The sequence below is a fragment of the Mobula birostris genome, chromosome 8, assembly GCF_030028105.1.
Source record: "Mobula birostris isolate sMobBir1 chromosome 8, sMobBir1.hap1, whole genome shotgun sequence".
Lineage (NCBI taxonomy): Eukaryota > Metazoa > Chordata > Chondrichthyes > Myliobatiformes > Myliobatidae > Mobula > Mobula birostris.
Genome location: NC_092377.1, coordinates 102,909,513 through 102,929,422, shown reverse-complemented (window position 1 = coordinate 102,929,422; position 19,910 = coordinate 102,909,513). Strand labels below are relative to the sequence as shown.

Here is a 19,910-nt window from a genome sequence, read left to right as displayed (position 1 = left end):
GAACATCACTGACAAGGCTGGCACTTATTGTTCACTAATTGCTCCTTGAACATTATTGTGTCTGGAGTTTTACGTATATACTCAGGTGCCTGAGACTTTTGCATAGTGCTGTATATTGGTCAAAACAGGAAGGTGATTGGGAAACTGAAATAAGAGTATTTAGCTCAGTAGTATTAAGTTTTATTTGGTAAATGAAAAGACATTCGTTTCAGTACTGTGTAAAAGTCTTGGGCACCCTAGCTATATATTTGTGGCTAAGACCTCTGCACAATACTGTGCTTTTCCCCCTGGGATCAATAAAGTGTGACTATGACTATTTTAACTGAAGGTGATTAGCAAACTGATTAGGAGTTTAACAACAATCTGGTATGGATGAGATTTTTACTACTACCTTTTCAATGAAAATTATAATGAAATAAATATCAGTTGCCCCATGTTATATCCCTGGGTCAGCAGACAAGCTGTTGCATGTAGAGCTAGTAACCACATATAAAAATACAGAATTGCTGGAAGTATTCAACAGATCAGGCAGCAATTGTGGAGAGAAAAAGTTTATAATTTAGGACAATAGATTTTTACCAGAATTTATCAATATATTACTGTACTTGACAAAGTCATTAAATTGACCTTCACCAACAAATACTATTCAAATTATTGTCATAGTAGATCTGAAATACTACAATACTCAAGATTCAACTTTTCTTGAAACTTCGCTGTTGATGAAAAGCTCAGGCTGCAAGGCAAGCAAATTCCTTCCTCTTCTTTTCTTATTTTTTCTATATTTTTCTGCGGCCTCTGGTCCTAGACTCCACCACTATAGAAAACATTCTTTTTGTGTCCAGTCTATCAGAATCTTTCAATATTCAATAGGTTTCAATGAGATCCCCCTCCCAAAAATTCTCCTAAACTTAGCGAGTACAGGCCCAGAGCCAAAAATCACTCCTTATACATTACCCCTTTCATTCCCAGAATCGTTCTCACAATGCCAGCACATGTTTTCTTAGATAAGGGGCCCAAAACTGCTCACAATGCTCCAAGTGCAGACTGACCAGTGCCTTATAAAGCCTCAGCGTTACCTCCTTGCTTTCATATTTTAATTCTCTTGAAATGAATGCTAACATTGCATGTCTTCCTTATTGCCGACTCAACCTGCAAGTTAACCTTTAGGAAATACTGCAATAGGACTGCAAAGTCCATTTGCGCCTGCTGTAACACAACATGATTAAATCTACCAGTGTGAAGCCCAATTTTATTTAAATTGCTTAATTTGATTGACTATTTAATTTAATTCCATCTTTTAAGAAGACAGCAGGTTTTAATTAGCAGGAGAAGACCAGGCTTTCTCTATGTGTTTAAAAAAAAAGTCTGGGTTGGTTTTACAGTACCAAAATATTTGAAATTCAGACCATTATCCTTTAATAAAGCTGCCTCATACAATAATGATCTTGTCACTAAGAGCATTTGAGTCTGTGTGGCACAAAGATGTAAGCTGAGCAGACCTGGATTGCTGCCAAAAAGTTGTCACAGGTTACAGGAAGTAAAAGAGCTGAGAAAGACAATCCAAACAATTGTGGATGCCAACACAATGTTCAGCCCCACTGTTGAAAGATGGATTCAGGGAAAAGAATCGCAAGATCACACAATATGATCGTGAAACCTCTCAGAGGCCATCTCTAACAAAGTGTACAATGGCATAAGATTTTCCATTCGAATATTTAAGTGTGTTATATAAATCTTACCATATTTTTCAGAACCATGATGCATGCATTTAATGTGTTTTGAAATACAGGGGGGTGTTGCATGACTAACGGGACACAGCTTGCATGGCGCCACGGTCGCATAATGGTTAGCGCGACACTATTATAGCTTGGGGTGTCAGAGTTCGGAGTTTAATTCCGGCACCACTTATAAGGAACCTTTGTACGTCCTCCCGGTGGAATGTGTGGGTTTTTTCCAGGTACTCTGGTTTCCTCCCACAGTCCAAAGTCATACCGGATAAGTTGAACGGTCATTGTAAATTGTCTTGTGATTAGTCAGTACTGGGAGAGTGTGGCTGGAAAGGTCTGCTCTGTGCTCTATCTGTAAATAAATAGTAACATTAATATTACTCTACCTGGAGCTGAGTGCCAGAAGACTAAACTGCAGACTGCATTGTTCTCGGGATCTCAGGAACCCACAAGCCTCTCCACCACGACAAGGCAACAATCCTCGGAGAAGATTGATAATCAGGGAAAACTCCTCATTTGTTCAGTTTTGCCTGTTCTGCCTTCGCGTGGAAACACAACATTCCTGAAGCTGATAGAAAAAGTTTGAATATCTTGTGCACACCACCAGGTTCAAGAACAGTTATTAATCTCAGACATCCTACCTCTCCCGGAAGTTCTGGGAGTCTCTCGCATATTGATAGTGGCTCCCTGATGCCCGGAAATTATATATAATATCCCGGAAATTGATTTTTTTTGAGAGGGAGAGGTAGAGCGAGAGCGAGCATCCTGACTGGTCTCTCTTTGACCTATCAGTTTTCTCTGTGGGCGGGCTTTACAGTCGACCTCAAAAATAATGACAGTGTTGCTCGCTGCACTGTTTGCAACAGTGACTTTTCTATTGCCCATGGTGGGTTAAAATGTAAAAGACATATTGAGGTGAGTTTAATAGGTGTCATTCATTCATTAGCATAGCTAACATTATTTAAACTAGCTGGCTGGCTGCTAAGGAGCTACGCTATTGATGTCCTACGTGATGAGGCCAAACTCCCTGTAGACTTGCTTAAAGTTGTAATAGAATAAACATGATAATATAATATAATGTAAGTACATATTTTAATGTCACCTTTTCTGCATATACCCAACTTGGTTTACAGATTAGACAAAATCAAATCACTAAACAATGTATTACATACACTCTTGGAGGTTGACCGGGGGTGGGGGGAGTGGGGTGGGGAATATGGGGTTGCGGGGGTGATACCTCCCTGAAATGAGTTTTTGCAGGGTGAGATGTCTAATCTACAACCTTCAGGCTCCTGAATTGGCATAGATAACTTACCTCTGACCCAGAATCAGAATCAGGTGTAATATCACCAGCATATGTTGTGAAGTTTGTTGTTTTGCAGCAGCAGTGCATTGCAATGCATATTAATAAAAAACTATACACTATAATAAGTAAATGTAAAAGAATAAATAAGTAGTGCAAAAAAGAGGAAAAAATCCTGAGGAAGTATTCATGGGTTCATTGTCTATTCAGAAAACTGGTGGCAGGGGAAAGAAGCTGTTTCTGAAACACTGTGTGTATGTCTTCAGGCTCCTGCACCTCCTCCTCGATGGTAACAATGAGAAGAGGGCATGACCTTGATGCAGGGAATTTAGTGCCCATGATTGAGTTTACAACTTTCTGCAGCTTTTCCAATCCTGTGCTGTGGTCTCTCCAACCCAGACAGTGATGCAACCAGTTAGAACGCTCTCCATGGTGCATCTCTAGAAATTTGTGAGTGTCTTTGGTAAATTTTCTTCAAATTCCAAATGAAATACAACCACTGTCTTACCTTCTTTGTAATTGCATCAATATGTTGGGCCCAGGATAGATCCTTAGAAATGTTGACATCCAGGAACTGGAAACTGCCCACCCTTTCCATTTCTGATCCCTTGATGAAGACTGGTATAGGTTCTCTCGTCTTTTCCTTCATGAAGTCCACAATCAATTCTTTGGTCTTACTGATATTGAGTGCAAGGTTGCTGCTGCAACACCACTCAACCAGCTGATCTGTCTCATTCCTGTACACCTCCTGATCACCATCTGAAATTTTGCCCACAATAGTTGTGTTGTCATCAAATTTATAGATGGCATTTGAGTTGTGCTTTGCCACACAGTCATGGGTGTAGAAAGAGTAGTGCAGTGGGCAGAGCATGCAACCTTGAAGTTTGCCACTGTGGATTGCCAGCAAGGAGGAGATGTTCTTTTCGATCCGCACTGACTGTGGTCTTCTATTTGGAAAGTCAGGAATCCAGTTGCAGAGGGAGGTACAGAGGCCCAGGGTTTGGAGCTTGTTGGTTAGAACCGATGGTATGAATATATTGAACACTGATCTGTAATTAATAAACAGCAGCCTAACATAGGTATTATTATTGTCCAGGTGATCCAAGGCCCAGTGGAGGGTGAGAGAGATTGCATTTGCTGTAGACCTATTGTGGAGACAGGCAAATTGAAGCAGGTCTAGATCCCTGCTTAGGCAAGGGTTGATTATGGCCATTACCGACCTCTCAAAGCACTTCATCACATTATCTGTGAGTGCCACTGGATGATAGTCATTGAGCAGTTCGCTCTGCTCTTCTTGGTATAAGACCAAAAGACCGTATTGTATAGGTGCATTCCGTGCCCTCCATGATGCCAAGCTTTCCTTCTGTCGCCTCCGTCTCCGAGCCTATTTCTTTGGCAAGGACTCTTCACCCCACACCAATGACCCATTCTCCTGTCTTCAACCCTCTTCCTCTTCCTGGACACCCCACCCTGGTCTTCTGCCTCCTCTGGACCCTTTCATTACCAACTGCTGACAGACATCAACCATCTCAACCTCAACACTTCTTTCTCTAATTCCAGCCTCACTCCTTCTGAACTCTCTGCCGTCCACTCCCTCCGCTCTAATCCTAACCTCACCATCGAACCCGCAGATAAGGGAGGTGTTGTAGTAGTCTGGCGTATAGACCTCTACCTTGCTGAGGACCAGCACCAACTCTCAGACACCTCCTCTTACTTACCCCTTGAACAGGATCCCACTAAGGAGCACCAGGCCCTTGTCTCCCACACCATCACTGACCTTATTAGGTCTGGGGATCTCCCATCCACTGCCACCAACCTCGTTGTTCCGGCACCCCGCACCTCCCGTTTTTACCTCCTACCCAATATCTATAAACCCATTTCTCCAGGTAGACCCATTGTTTCAGCTTGTTCCTGCCCCACTGAACTCATATCAACATACCTGTACTCTGTTTTATTCCCCGTAGTTCAGTCCTTCCCACCTATATCCATGACACTTCACACGTTCTGGATCGTTTCAATTATTTCAAGTTCCCTGGCTCCCATCATCTTATTTTTATTATGGATGTCCAGTCCCTATATACCTTCACCCCCACCAGGAAGGCCTCAAAACTCTTTGGTTCTTTCTGGACACCAGACCCAACCATTTCCCCTCTACCACCACTCTCCTCCACCTAGTAGAACATCCTCACTCTAAATAATTTCTCATTTGGCTCCTCTCACTTCCTTCAAACAAAAGGTGTAGCCATTGGCACTTGCATGGCTCCCAGCTATGCCTGCCCTTTTGTCGGCTATGTGAAACAGTCTAGGTTTCAAGCTTACACTGGTGACTGTCCTGCACTTTTCCTATGCTACATCAACGACTGGATTGGTGCTGCTTCCTGCACCCATGCTGAACTCATCAACTTCATCCACTTTGCCTCCAGCTTCCACCCTGCCCTCAAGATTACCTGGTTCATTTCTGGCACCTCCCTCCCCTTTCTCGATTTCTCTGTCTCCAATGTAGAATTTGACAACTTATAGGTACTTTGATGATAAACTCACTTTGAACTTTAAACATCAAAACTGTCCAAACTCTTCCATGTGCGCAGGTGTCTAAGGAAGAGAGTTAACATCTCACAGTGCAGACAACAATATCACAACCCAACAGTGCATAAACATGATGAAGCCATTGCCTTTCATACTCTTCCCCTTCTCTTCCAGCTTTCCGAAGGGACTTGCCTTCTTCATCTTCCAGGTTCAACAATATCCGTCCTCTTTTCACAGTGGCTTCTCATGCAACTGTAGCAGATGCAATGCCTGCCCTTTTATTGCTTCCCTTCATCCTCAAGCATTCCTTCCATGATTCAGTTCTACTTCTTCCTATGTACTGTACTACTGCATGTGGTATGCACAATGCCGTCTACCCGAACTTGCAGATTGGGTAAATGCATTGTGGAAAGATTCCATGTAGTCTGCAAGGCTGGCCTGGAATTTAGTTGCCCCTTATGCATTAATTCTCCATCCTACTAAAATTCTTATGTTTCTGTCTCTGGCCTCTGATTTTGTTCCGATAAAGCTCGAGTATCTTGTCTTTCAACTGAGCATATGACTGCCCTTATTCATCCCCCTTCCTTTCCAGTCCCGATGAAGGGTCTCTGCTCAAAACTTTGACTGTTTGTTCAGTTCAGTAGATGCTGCCTGACCTGCAGAGTCGTCCAGCATTTTGTGTGTGTTACTTCGGATTTCCAGCATCTTCAGTAACTCTTGCGTTTATGATTCGTATGTGTTATTAAAGATTAGCTTTATTTTTTACATTGCAACATACAGTGAAAAGTGTTGTTTGTGTGAAAACCCAACACTGTCCAAGGATGTGCTGGGAGTAGCCAGCAAGTGTCACCATGCTTCTAGTACCAACAAACATGCCCACAACTTACTAACCCTTACAAACCCATACATCTTTGGAACGTGGGATAAACCCAGTTGAAACCCAAGTGGGGATTGAACCCCCTGCATTAGCGCTATAAAGAATCACATTAGCCGCTAAGCTATTATGCTGCCCATGGTACATTCTACAATTTCAAATAACCAACCTTTCTATGTTGAATGGAAACTGGGCAAGTCTGATGAAAGGTCATCAGCATGTAACATAACTTCTACGGTTCTGTCCATGGATGCTGCCTGATCAGTTGAATATTTCCATCATTTTCCATTTCGGTTAATATTTCCAGCATCTCCTTTGTTCCTTAGCTCACAGTTCCAGCACTTTGCCTTGGCCCTGTACATCATGGATAAAGACATCCCCACCATTGAGCATATCTACACCATGCACGGTTGCAGGAAAGCAGCATCCATCATCAAGGGCCCCTACCATCCAGACCATGCTCACTTCTCATGCTGCTAGCAAGAAGGTGGTACAGGAGCCTCAGGACCCTATACCACCAAGTTTGGGAACAGTTATTACCCCCTCAACCATTAGGCCCTTGAGCCAGTGGGGATAACTTCACTCTTCTTCACTCACCCCATCACTGAACTGTTCCCACAACCTATAGACTCACTTTCAAAGACTCTTCATCTTATGTTCTTGATATTTATTGCTTATTTATTATCATTATTTGATTTTTTTGGATTTGCAGAGCTTGGTGTCTTTTGCACATTGATTGTTTCTCCTGTTGGGTGCTGCTTTGCAATAATTCTATTGTGTTTTTTGAATTTACCTGCAAGAAAATTAATCTCATGGTTGTATATGGAAACATGTATGTACTTTGCTAATAAATTTACTTTGAAATCTCCTTCTAGTTACATCTCCTCCAGTTGTGCCTGACAAACAGCCTTTCAGCTAGTACCACCACCACTTTGTGTTCTTCAGTCTCTTGGTCTCTGGCCTTCTCCAACCATTTCTCATTTTCTAAACTGTCAGATTTCTAACATTTCCTGCTTTTGATCCAAAGTTGTTTACCTGAAACACAAACATTGATTCTCTTTGCATTGATGCTGTCTGATCTGCTGAGTATTTCCAGCATTTTGGTTTTGATTTGTGTCTTTGCTTTTTGCATATTGCCACAGTTGTAATCCAGAGGAGAACCCTAAATATTCCACACACACTAGCCTATTTCGAGAGCAGAGCAACATAAGGTTTTCTTTTGAAGGTTGCTCAGGAAGGAAGAACATGTTGGCTCCAGGGTGTGCAGCAACACTTGCGGGCTTCCCCAGCTGTTGGGTGTTAACGCAAACAATGCATTTCACTGTACGTTTTGATATGCATGTGATAACTAAATGAATCTGAATCTGAAAGCAAGTGATGAAAAGTCAAATACATATTTAGGGCAAGGCCAGAACTTATTGCTCATTCCTAACTGGACTTGAGAAAGTTCTAATGAAGGGTCTCAGCTGAAATATCAACTGCTTATTCTCCTCCATAGGTGCTGCCTGACTTATTAAGTTTCTCCAGTAGTTTGCGGGGAATAGGCAAGTCCGGTGCTGTAGAGAACTTGAGTACCATGCTTGTCAAAATTGTCACTGTTTGTGGCAAAGTTCATAGCAACTTACACCAACATGTAAGTGATATATAAGACTTGAGCATAACTTACTTATAGCACATAATATTTACCTAGCAACAGAATTACATCATTCACAGAAAGCTGGAATGTTACCCCATTAGTCTTTGAGTGGCTGGTATTGAAGAGGAACAGGACTCTGTCCAACCACTGACGTAACTCAATGGCAATTAAAGCCTCGTATGTTACTCTCCATTTTATTAATATTTTATAATCCCACTGTACTGTGATCTTATAGAAAAGAATAGGAATCATATTTGTTAATCCGTGCCATTATTAAATATCAAGATTGAATACTGGGATTTTTGTTATCCCTAGACAAATCACAATCATAGGATTATTATGGTACAAAAGAAAGACAACCAGCCCCTTGAATCTCTGCCATTTTCTTATAACAACTAAGCCAGTCCCAGTTCCTCCACACTTTCCCTATTGTCTTGTAATTATTTTCTCTCAAGTGAACATCAATTCCATTTTAAAGGCCATATTGGCTCCACAGGCGGTGTACTTCTGTCATAGCCACTCTGGGCAAAGGAGTTTTTCCTCAGGTTTTTCATGAATTCTTTCTCGATCATTTGAAGTCATCTTGGCATTTGAGCTACGTGCTAAATAATAACACACAAAATGCTAGAGGAACACAACTGGTCAGGCAGCATCTATAGAGGGAAATGGATAGTCAACATCTTGGTTTGACACCCTTCATCTGAACTGTCCATGAAAAGAGTCTGCATGAAGAGTCTCGATTCGAAATATCGACTATCCATGTTCCTCAGCAAGTGCTGCTTGTTCTGCTGACTTCCCTCCACCATTTTGTGTGCTGCTGCAGATTCCAGCAAATGAATCTTCTCTTGTGTCTTAATCTGCAAAATAACATGAAGTTTATTCCTAATTCATTTGTCAAGCTAGCATAATCACCTGGGATTCCTAGAGGAATTTTATATTAATTATTTGTTTGCAGGCTTTCCACTTAGAGAGTTTTAGAGACACAGATTGGTAATAGGCCCTTCCAGCCCAAGGAATATGCACCACCTAATTAACCTACATACTAGCCTTGTACTTCTTTGGAACGTGGCAGGAAACCGAGGCACCCAGAAGAAACCCATGTGGTCCTGGGGAGAATGTACAAACTCCTTACAGCCAGCAGTGGGAATTGAGCCCAGGCCACTGGTGCTGTAATAACGCTATGCCATCATGCTGCTGTACTGAGGGCTGACACAGAAAGCTGGATTCATCTTCTAGTATTTGCATTTTGGAATTGGTTTGTTATTGTCATGTGTACTTAGATGGTGAAAAGCTTGTCTTACATGCTGCTTTACAGATCAAACCTTTACACAGTACATTGAACTAGAATAATGTCAAACAATACTATTGCAGAACAAAGTGTAAAAGTACTGAAAAGGTGCAATGCCGGTAAACGACCACGTGCAAGATCATGGCAAAGGAGATGGTGAAGCCAAGAATACATCTTATTGTACAAGAGGCCCATTCAAGAGTGTAAAAACAATGGGATAGAAGCTGACCTTGATCCCGGTGGTATGTCCTTTCTGTCTGTTGGGAGAAGAGAGGATGTCTGGGGTGGGTCGGGTCTTTTGTTGGCTGCTTTACTGCGGCAGCAGGACATAGAGGCAGAATCCATAATGAGGTGGCTGGTTCCTGTGATGTGCTGAGCTGCGGCCACAGCTCTTAGCTGTTTCTTGTGATCTCGTCTGGAGCAGTTGACAGATGAAGTCGTTATGCATCCAGATAGTATCCTTAGTATGAAGCAAGAAGCTTTGAAGTGTTGAAAGAACTAAAATAGATCAACAAGGCTTCTTTAAAATCTTCCCCATAAATGTGGAACAGAAATGTCCTTCCAAATAACCAAATCCACTTCAGTGCGTTCTTGAGAGCCTTCTGATTGTATTACTGGTCTGTCAGCCAAGGTTCTGGGCCACTGATTCAGTGGAATGAGTTTAAATCCCACTGTGACAGGTCGGGAATTTAAACTCAAAGTAATGAGGTAAATGTAGAATACTTGAGAAATCTCAGAAAAGGTAAGCCAAAAACATCTGGTAAAAAAAAATCTGTCAGGTTTATGACATTGAGTTCATGACATCAGGTTCTGGAATCACACATGGGCTTGACTCAATGAGGATGGCAGCCTTCCTTACCTGAAGGAAGACTGCCATCAGATTGGAAGGAAGCCATCCGATGGTCATCTGCTTCATTAAATTGGCAATCTGATAGTTTACCGCCGTTGAGGTCAGGCTTTCTTTGAACTTCTATTTTGAATTATTTGTTATTATTTTGAATTTTGCACTGTGCAATGATATTTGCTGTAATTTTGAACTAACGTAGAAAGAGAACAGAGAGTTTGAAAATGGACTGATATCCCTGCAGGGCTGTGGAGGCCCTATGCCAACCTTCCAGCAGCTTACAGCGGTTCCTAACTCACAACAGAGTTCTTTGTCACCACAGAGTACCAGAGAACTTAAATAAGAATAACAGGAAATGCAATTAATCTTTTTTTTCCAAAACCTTTATTTTTGTTACACACTTAAATGGTTTATTTCATTGAAAAAAACTCAACAGAAAAAGTATGGATGAGCAGAACACATACAAACGGTGGTGACACTGCATATTTAGAATTGATGTATTTGTGCATTAGTCATAGCTGTTACTGTATATATTAAGAAATCTCTTTTAACTTTGCAGCCCATATCATTTGTGATAATGTTACGGAGAGGAAGTGTGCACCTTAGGGTTGCAATGTAGACAAAGAGTTAAAACAATGCAAAGTGATGGTAGACTTTAGGGCAGGTAGAATAGAATCATGACTACAGTGTGAGGAGAAGGCAAAAAAAGCATTTGGAAAAAGAATTACATCTGTATTTCTTTTATTGAACATATCTTTTGGTTTACAAATGCTCCTATGTAACTCTAGGGTTTCAATGCTTTTGAGGGTGTTCAAGCGGACTTCCCATTCTGGCAATCAACACAGTTTATAATCAGTGTGAATTGATGTGTATTCCCTCTACGTGCAACTGGGTAACTGAACACTTTGTTATGTGTTCTCCATCTGCTTTATCCATGTGTAAAATATTGAGTGCCAGAAAAAGAATCAATTAAGACCATAAGACCATAAGATATAGGAGCAGAATTAGGCCATTTGGCCCATTGAGTCTGCTCTGCCATTTTATCATGACTGATCCGAATTTTCCTCTCAGCCCCAAGTCTTCTGCCTGCTCCCCTTTTCCTTTCATGCCCTGACCAATCAGGAATCTATCAACCTCTGCCTTAAATATACATGAGGACTTGGCCTCCACAGCTGCCTTTTGCAAAGAATTCCACAGATTCACCACTCTCTGGCTAAAGAAATCCCTCCTGAACTCTGTCTAAAAGGATGCCACTCTATTCTGAGGCTGTGTCCTTGGGTCTTAGACTCTCCCACTACAGGAAACATCCTCTCCCCAGCCACTCAATCAAGGCCTTTCACCATTCGATCGGTTCAATGAGGTCACCCTGCATTCTTCTGAATTCTAGTGAATACAGGCCCAGAGTTTTCAAACGCTCTTCATATGACATGCCATTCAATCCTGGAATCATGTTCATGAACCTCCTTTGAACCCTGTCCAGTTTCAGCACACCCTTTAAAGGATTCATTCTTTCTCTTATACTCCATCCTCCCATCACCAGACCAGAGATAGAATTCCTCTTGTCCTCACCTACACCCCACCAACCTCTGTGTCCAGGACATAATTTTCTGTAACTTTTGCTATCTCCAGCAGGATCCCATCACCAAGGACATCTTTCTCTCTCCACTCCTCCCCACCTTCCCCCAACTTTCTGCTTTCCACAGAGATTGTCCCTTCCCACTGATCTCCCTCCTGAAACTTATCCTTGCAAGTGGAACAAGTACTACACCTGCCCCTACACCTCCTCCCTCACTACCATTAGGGCCCCAAACAGTTTTTCCAGGTGAGGTGACACTTCACCTGTGAGACTGTTGGGGTTATCTACTCTATCCATTGCTCCCAGTGTGGTCTCCTGCGTATCGGTGAGACCTGGTGCAGATTGGGAGACCACTTCACCAAGCACCTACCAGAAAAAATGTGATGTCCCAGTGGCCACTCATTTTAGTTTCACTTCCCATTCCCATTCTGATATGTCAGATCAAGGCTTCCTGTACTGTCACAATGAGGATACACCCAGGTTGGAGGAGCAACACCTTATATTCCATCTGAGTAGCCTCCAACATGATGGCATAAACACCAACTTCTCGAACTTTTGATAGAATTCTCCCCCCATCTCCTTCACCATTCCCCATTCCCATTTCCCTCTCTTATCTTATTTCCTTACCTGTCTATACCTCCCTCTGGTGCTCCTCTCCCCTTTCTTCCATGGTCTTCTGACCTCTCATATCAGAATTTCCCTTCTCCAGCCCTTGTGGTAGTTCCTCCCTTTCCTACTCTGACTCTTCATCTTTTTTTCCAGTCCTGATGAAGAGTCTCAGCCCGAAATATCAACTGTACTCTTTTCCATACATGCTGCCTGGCCTGCTGAGTTCCTCCAGCATTTTGTGTGTATTGCCATCCTTTCTAAACTAAGGGACCCAAAACTGCCTACAGTACTCCAAGTGAGGCCTTACCAGTGCTTTATAAAAATTCAACATTACATCCTTGCTTTTATATTCTAGTCGTCTTAAAATGAATGCGAACATTGCCTTCCTTACCATAGACTCAACCTGCAAATTAACCTTTAGGGAATCATCAACAAGGACTCCCAAGTCCCTTTGTGCCTCAGTTTTTTTGTATTTTCTCTCCATTTAGAAAATAGTCAATCTTTTCATTTCTTTTACCAAAGTGCATGACCATACACTTCCTGACACTATATTCCATCTGCCATTTCTTTGCCCTTTCTCCTAATCTGTCTAAGTAGCCTCTCTACTTCCTCAAACTATCTGCCCCTCCATCTATCTTCATATCGTCTGCAAACTTTGCAACAAAGCTATCAAATTCCTTGTCCAAATCATTGTCATATAATATAAAAAGAATTGGTCCCAACACAGAGCTTTGAGAAACACCACTAGACACCGGCAGCCAACCAGAAGAGGCTCCCTTTATTCCCACTTTTTGCCTTCTGCCTATCAGCCACTGCATTATCCATGCTAGAATTTTTCCTGTAATACCATGGACTTGTAGCTTGTTAAGCAGCCTCATGTGTGGCACCTTGTCAAAGGCTTTCTGAAAATCCAAATACACGACGTCAACTGATTCGCCCTTGTCTATCGTGCTTGTTATTTCTTCAAAGCATTCCAACAGATTCATCAGGCAAGATTTTCCCTTGAGGAAACCATGCTGATTAAGTCCTCTCTGGGTGGAACCATATTTTGTGTCATTCTGTTATGATTACAGTTTACCTGCTGCTGTCAATAGTTTTAATACTTGCCTGATGTGAGATTAATGTATTAAATGGTCAACATAAGAATGAAACTGAATGAAGAAATTCAATATTACATCTAAAAACTGGTAAGACGTTGCACTCAGTAGATAGACCTGAAGGAAATCTTTTCAAGAGGGAGCTGCGCTACATGGGAGCCACCTCCACTGTGCCACAGAGAACAAGCAGTAGCTGCAAAAGGAGAGACTGAACAACTGAAAGACGCAACCTCTAACCACAGCCACCACTTACTGGTGCTTACACTGCTCGGAATAGTTGGATCCCGGATCAGCCCTACAGCCACCAAAGGACCCATATGAACACAAGGCCGTAAGACCTAGGAGCAATATTAGGCCATTCAGCCCATTGACTTTGTTCTGCCATTCCATTATGGTTGATTTATTATCCCTCTCAACCCCATTCTTCTGCCTTCTCCTCGTAACCTTTGACATCTGACTGATCAAGAACCTATCAACCCCTGCTTTAAATATATCCAATGACTTGGCTACCACAGCTATCTGTGGCAATGAATTCCATAGACCCACCAATAGACAACCCCTTGGGAGAACATCATACTCGACTCAAGCGATTGCACTACTACTACTCTGGTACATGTAAAACTCAGTAGGAATTAGTAATATGTCTTGATCGCTGTTTCCCCATTTGCCTTAAGTCAAATAATGGCACAGAACTGGAAAAATTAATAACAATATTGAATTTCCACTGAACTTTCCATGTGCAAAACATATTTATTGTCATAAATAAATCAGAAAATATTTGCATATTCAAAACATCCAACTCATTTATAAGTCATTCTCTTTGAATTTATCTTCCTCATAAATAATGCTAAGATACTTTGGTTCCAAACAGAAACTAATCTATACAATAAAGTAAAACAACAGTGAATTTGAAATCAGAATTGAACCATTGTTCTTAATGGACAAATGCTGAAAGAAGATGTATCGAGCTGCACTTAAAGATTGCTTGGCTTTCTGAGGGAGCCTGTCTTGTTTCCTGCCCTTTCCATTGAACCTGAATCAGTATTGTCATACTTTATGTCAAATTTAAGAAAAAGATTAATAAAAGTATTAAGTTCACATATTTGAAGCTTCGTGATTGAAAGTTCATGGACTATTAATCTATTCACTCACATTAAAACAACATGCAGCCATTCAGATCCTTATCTATTATTGCTTTGAACAGATGAAATCCATGCCAATTAATGCACACAGTCCATCCAACTTTGTAACTCTCCAAGTCAGTAATTCTCCAAGATATTTACTAACTTTTCCCAAACTGTATCTGAACATTGTAGTCTGGAAGAGTATTTGCTCTCGAATTGAAACATTACGCCAGGGCTGCACATCACCCTTATGTGCATCACCACACATCAACCATCAGAAGGGCTTTCCAATTACCCGAACTACGGTGGAGGTAAACAAAGAAGATGCTAGAAGAAATCTGCAGGTCAGGTAGTATCAATGGAGGGAAAGGGACTGTTGATGTTTCAGACAAACACCCTGGAAATAGAGGGGAAATATCCTGTCTTAAAAGATGAAGGAAAGAGGTGGAACCAGAGATAGCAAGTGATACTGTTTTGAGCAGCTGATAATGGCGCATGTCAAAATTTCCATTCCTACCACATTGGAAACTCACTAATATGCTCACTGACAGAGCCACACAATGACAAATGCCATAGTATCTGTTATTCACCTGGCCCTGACACTTTTAAAAATCAAGGACACCTATATCAGAATGCTGCTTCTGGATTTCAGTTCAGCATTCAACTCTATTGTTCCACAAACCTTGGCAAACAAACTCCTATTCCTCAGTCTAAATACACCATTGTGCAACTGAGTGTTGAACTTCCTAATGAACAGACCTCAGATAGTCAGGGTGCACAAACACTCCTCCCTTCCCATCATTCTCCATACAAGTGCCCCTAGTGCTGTGTGCTGAGCCCATTGCTGTACACTCTGCTCAAAAACAACTGCACCGCGAAACACCCGGGTAATCATATTGTCAAGTTCACCGATGGCACGGCAGTGGTGGGGCTCATCACCAACAATGATGAAGTGGCCTACAGAGAGGAGATGGAAGAACTCAAGGCCTGTTGCCAGGCAAATTACCTCTTCCTTTATGTCAAAAGGGTAAAGGAAGATGGTTATTGACTTCAGGAGAACTCACATCACTCACACCCCCCCTTACAACAGCAAGCATTTTTAAACTCCTAAGAGTGCACATCACACAAAGCTCTCATTGCCCCTGAACACATCCTACACAATCAGGAAAGCTCACCAGCGCCTCTACTTTCTGTGGAGGCAGAAGAGGGCTGGGCTACGCTCGTCTATAGTCGCATCATGCTACAGATGCCCAGTAGAGAGCATCCTAACAAGCTTCACTGCTTGATACAGAAACTGCACTGTGGCAGAAAGGAAGGCTCTACAACAGGTAGTTAAAGCTGCCCAACACATCACTAGCACCATCAAGAACATATATATAGAAAGCTGCAGGAAAAGGGCTGGTAACATAACGAAGGATCCCACACACCCTGCTCACGGACTGCTTGTCCCTTTCCCATCAAGGGAGGACACAACATATTACCTATGTAGGGACCACCAGTCTCAAAAACAGTTACTTTTCACAAGCAGTAAGACGTTCACCCACTAACTCCACCACTACTTCATTATTTCCCCTCAGTCACCTTATGTACAGCCCAGTGTCACTGTATGGACAGACAGTCAATCTATGTATATAAACTATCTTATGTCTTTATATTTATTGTGTGCTTATTATTATTATATTATTATTATTATTATTGTGTTTTTAATTTGTGTTTTTTTGTGCTGGGTCAGACCCTGAGCAACAATTACTTCATTTTCCTGTACACTTGTGTCGGAGAAATGACCATAAGAGCCTTGAATCTTGACTCATGAATGAGTGAATCCAGGTGAGGATGTGAGGATGGTCAGTTATGATTAGGAGTAGTCTCTGGAATGAGCAGGCAGCCCCCTCCTCTCCCCTCCTCCCCCAAAGTGTTCAGCTTACAGAATCAGGTTTACTGTCACTAATATGTCGTAAACATGTGTTTGTTGCTATGGAAGTTCTAAGTGACTGTGCTACGGAAATTCCAACAGACAAAGCTGCAGAACAACATCATGCACTTTAGGGAAAGGGTCAGGATTTCACCAAGCAATATTTGAAACAGTATACATGAGAACGAATACCCCTAGATTCTACTTTAGCAGCAGAAATACATTACCTGTGCAAGCATGCTTCACAATGGTATCTGCCTGTTTGAATTTCCAGTTACAGGAAACTTCGCAGGGTTCGTCATTATCACTTTTCACTCCGGGATTTTCATTTTCTTGAAGCTGAAAAACAAGCAATAGATTATCAGATTTCCAGACCAATATCTCTGTTCAGTTCCATGATAGTTAATTTATACCACAGCACCTTGACTCCACTGGAACATATGTCAGGATTGTATTTGTTGATTTGAGTTCAGCCTTCAATACCATCATCCCTGAGCGTCTGCAAAAGAAATTCTCCAAACTTAACGTACTAGGTCCCATCTGCAGGTGGATCACAAACTCCCTCTCCCACAGGTTCCCATACCCCTGCCAAATCAGTTTAATCCCACCCTCCTTTCCCCTCCCAGGGAGCTTTGCACTTCCTGAATCAGTGGAAAATTCTTTTTGCTGTTATGCAATTGAAGGATTAGGTCACTAGAACATCAAGGTTTGTTTGTGAAATAAAAGTATGCTTACGTCAGTAGCAAGTGCGTGGAGAACATGTTTGATAGCCTGGTGACCTTGTGATTATGGTCTGATACAGATTAGGACACAAACATCCCGACATTGCACCAAAATGAGGCGTAATTGATGAGAGGGTAGCTATGGAGAAACCAAAGCAGTGTGAAGTAAGTAAGGGCGTAATTAAGCGCAGCTCTACCCTTGTCTGTAGAACATGCTATTCCCCTTATTGAAGCACCACCTGTCTGATACTTTGCATTGCAGTTAATGAGAAAGCTAATGAGAGTTTGATTTAAGGCTCATTTTTAAAGTCAACAGCAGAATGTATAGAAAATTGAAGTATTAAGATTTACACTTATTTGCTGCTTTATAGCTGGCCCCTGAAACTAATAAAGTGCTCGCAACACACATCAAAGTTGCTGGTGAACGCAGCAGGCCAGGCAGCATCTCTAGGAAGAGGTACAGTCGACGTTCCAGGCCAAGAGCCTTGTAACGCATGGTTATTTGAGTCACTGTCGCCTTGCTGTCAGCTTGAATCTATCTGGCCATTCTTCTCTGACCTCTCGCATTAACAAGTCATTTTCGCCTGCAAACTGCTGCTCACTGATTGTTTTTTTTTGTTTTTCGCAGCATTTTCTGTAAACTCTAGAGATTATTGTGCATGATAATCCCAGGAGATCAGCAATTTCTGAGCTACTCAAGAATCAGAATCAGATTTACTATCATCGGCTTATGTCATATAATTCACTAACTTAGCAGCAGTACATGATAATATAGAAAGGAAGTAAATAAGTACTAAATAAATAAGTAAATCAATTGCAGTAAGTATATTTATGTATATTGAATAGATTAAAAATAGTACATAAACAAATAATATATATTTTTTGAAACGTGAAGTAGTGTTCATGGGTTCAGTGTCCATTTAGGAATCATATGGCAGAGGGGAAGAAGCTGTTTCTGAATCACTGAGTGTGTGCGTTCAGACTTCTGTACCTCCTTCCAATGAGAAGAGGACATGTCCTGGGTGATGGGGGTCCTTAATATGGACATCACCTTTCTAAAGCACAGCTCCTTGAAGATGTCTTGGATATTATGGAGGCTATTACCCAAGATGGAGCTGACTAATCTTAACCACTCAAACCACCCTGTATGGCACCAACAATCATTTCACAGATAAAGTCACTAAGATTGCATTTCTCCCTCATTCTGAAATTTGGCCTAAACAACAAGTTCATGGCCATGTCTGCATGTTTTTTCTGCATTATGTTGCTGCCACGTGATTGGCTGATTAGATATTTGCATGAGGTGTACAGGAATATCTAATAAAGTGGCCACTGTGTGTGTATAAGATCCACAAGAAGAAAATGAATAACATAAGATCATAAGATATAGCAGGGTTATGCCATTCAGCCCATCAAATCTGCTTCACCATTCCATCATGGCTGATTTATTATCCTTCTCAACCCCATTCTCCCTGTAACCTTTACTAATTAAGAACCTATCAACCTCTGCTTTAAATATACCCAGTGCCAGAAATAGTAGGAATACCAGGTGATACTGGGAGTGAGTAGTGAGGAGAAGTTAATATTAATAAAGAAACTATGAACACTGCGGAAGTCAAAGTATTAAAAGCCAAACTAATTCCTTGGATCAGGTGGCCTGCATCCTGAGGCTGCTGGAGAGTTAGGACATGCATCAGTGAGTTTCCAGAATATCTTGACTCTGGAACGGTCTCAGCGGATTAACAGGTAGAAAATGTAACACCACAAATTCAGGAGCAGAAAAAAATCAGTTGCTGAACGTAGTCAAGACTGACATCAAATAGATTTTTGCATTCTCAAGGAAGCAAAGGAAATGAGGGTTGTGTGGAAAAGCAGAGTTCATGAAACTGTCATAAGCTTGCTGAGGGATGGAACAGATTCAAGGTCCATATGTGTTATCTTATGTCTTCCTCTATATCATGCTGGCTATTAAAACAAAAACCTCACGTCATCTTCCCTCAGTCAGTTCATCTGATCAGCCATTCTAGTTAGCCACCGCCACCCTCTCTATCTTGTTACCCCTTCACTGTACTGCAAACACTTTAAACCACAATTTTAATGCTGTTAACATTGTAAGTGCATGCATGTGTAAGGCCCAGTTATATTGGCTGGTATATGTCTAGGGGAAATCCCGCCCAGCAGCTGCCTGAACTCTTCCCACTGAGTTGGTTGCTGCACCGCTGCCGCCCGAATCAATCCCAAACATCAATCATCAGCCAGCACACCCAGTACGTTTTACCAAGTACACTTTATAGATATTACTAATTCTACGAAATTAATATAAATTCGATACAGAAAAGGAAGTAATGGAAAAAAAGGCGCCAGACTTGTCAAAGTCCAAGTTCTTCGTGCACAACTGTTGGAGCTCAATAAATTCCTGACGACCACCAGGATCCTGTCGACTCACGGCTCGGGACCACCCGGAGTGATCGACCGGAGCCTTTTGCATGTCCGCCGTCCTCCCCGTCTCTCCTCCGACTCCCCCCCAAAAACCCCCGCACGTCCGCCGTCCTCCCCGTCTCTCCTCCAACTCCCCGCCAAAATCCCCATCCCCAGTCATATGAGACAGCATCATCACCCGAAAAAAACGATAACATGAACACCCATTGGTTAATAGCACCCTGCTGTCTGTA

General features: G+C 41.8%; 1 long non-coding RNA gene across 1 annotated transcript in view; it reads right to left on the bottom strand.

Moving 5' to 3' along the window:
• LOC140202268 (uncharacterized) overlaps window positions 1-17,092 on the bottom strand; it is a 49,662-nt gene extending 32,570 nt beyond the window's left edge. Inside the window, exons 1-2 of the long non-coding RNA XR_011887055.1 lie at window positions 16,938-17,092; window positions 16,744-16,855 (exon numbers count right to left, since the gene is read on the bottom strand). This is a non-coding gene — a long non-coding RNA (uncharacterized lncRNA). The remainder of the gene's footprint in view (window positions 1-16,743; window positions 16,856-16,937) is intronic.
• Between the last annotated feature and the right edge of the window lie 2,818 nt (window positions 17,093-19,910).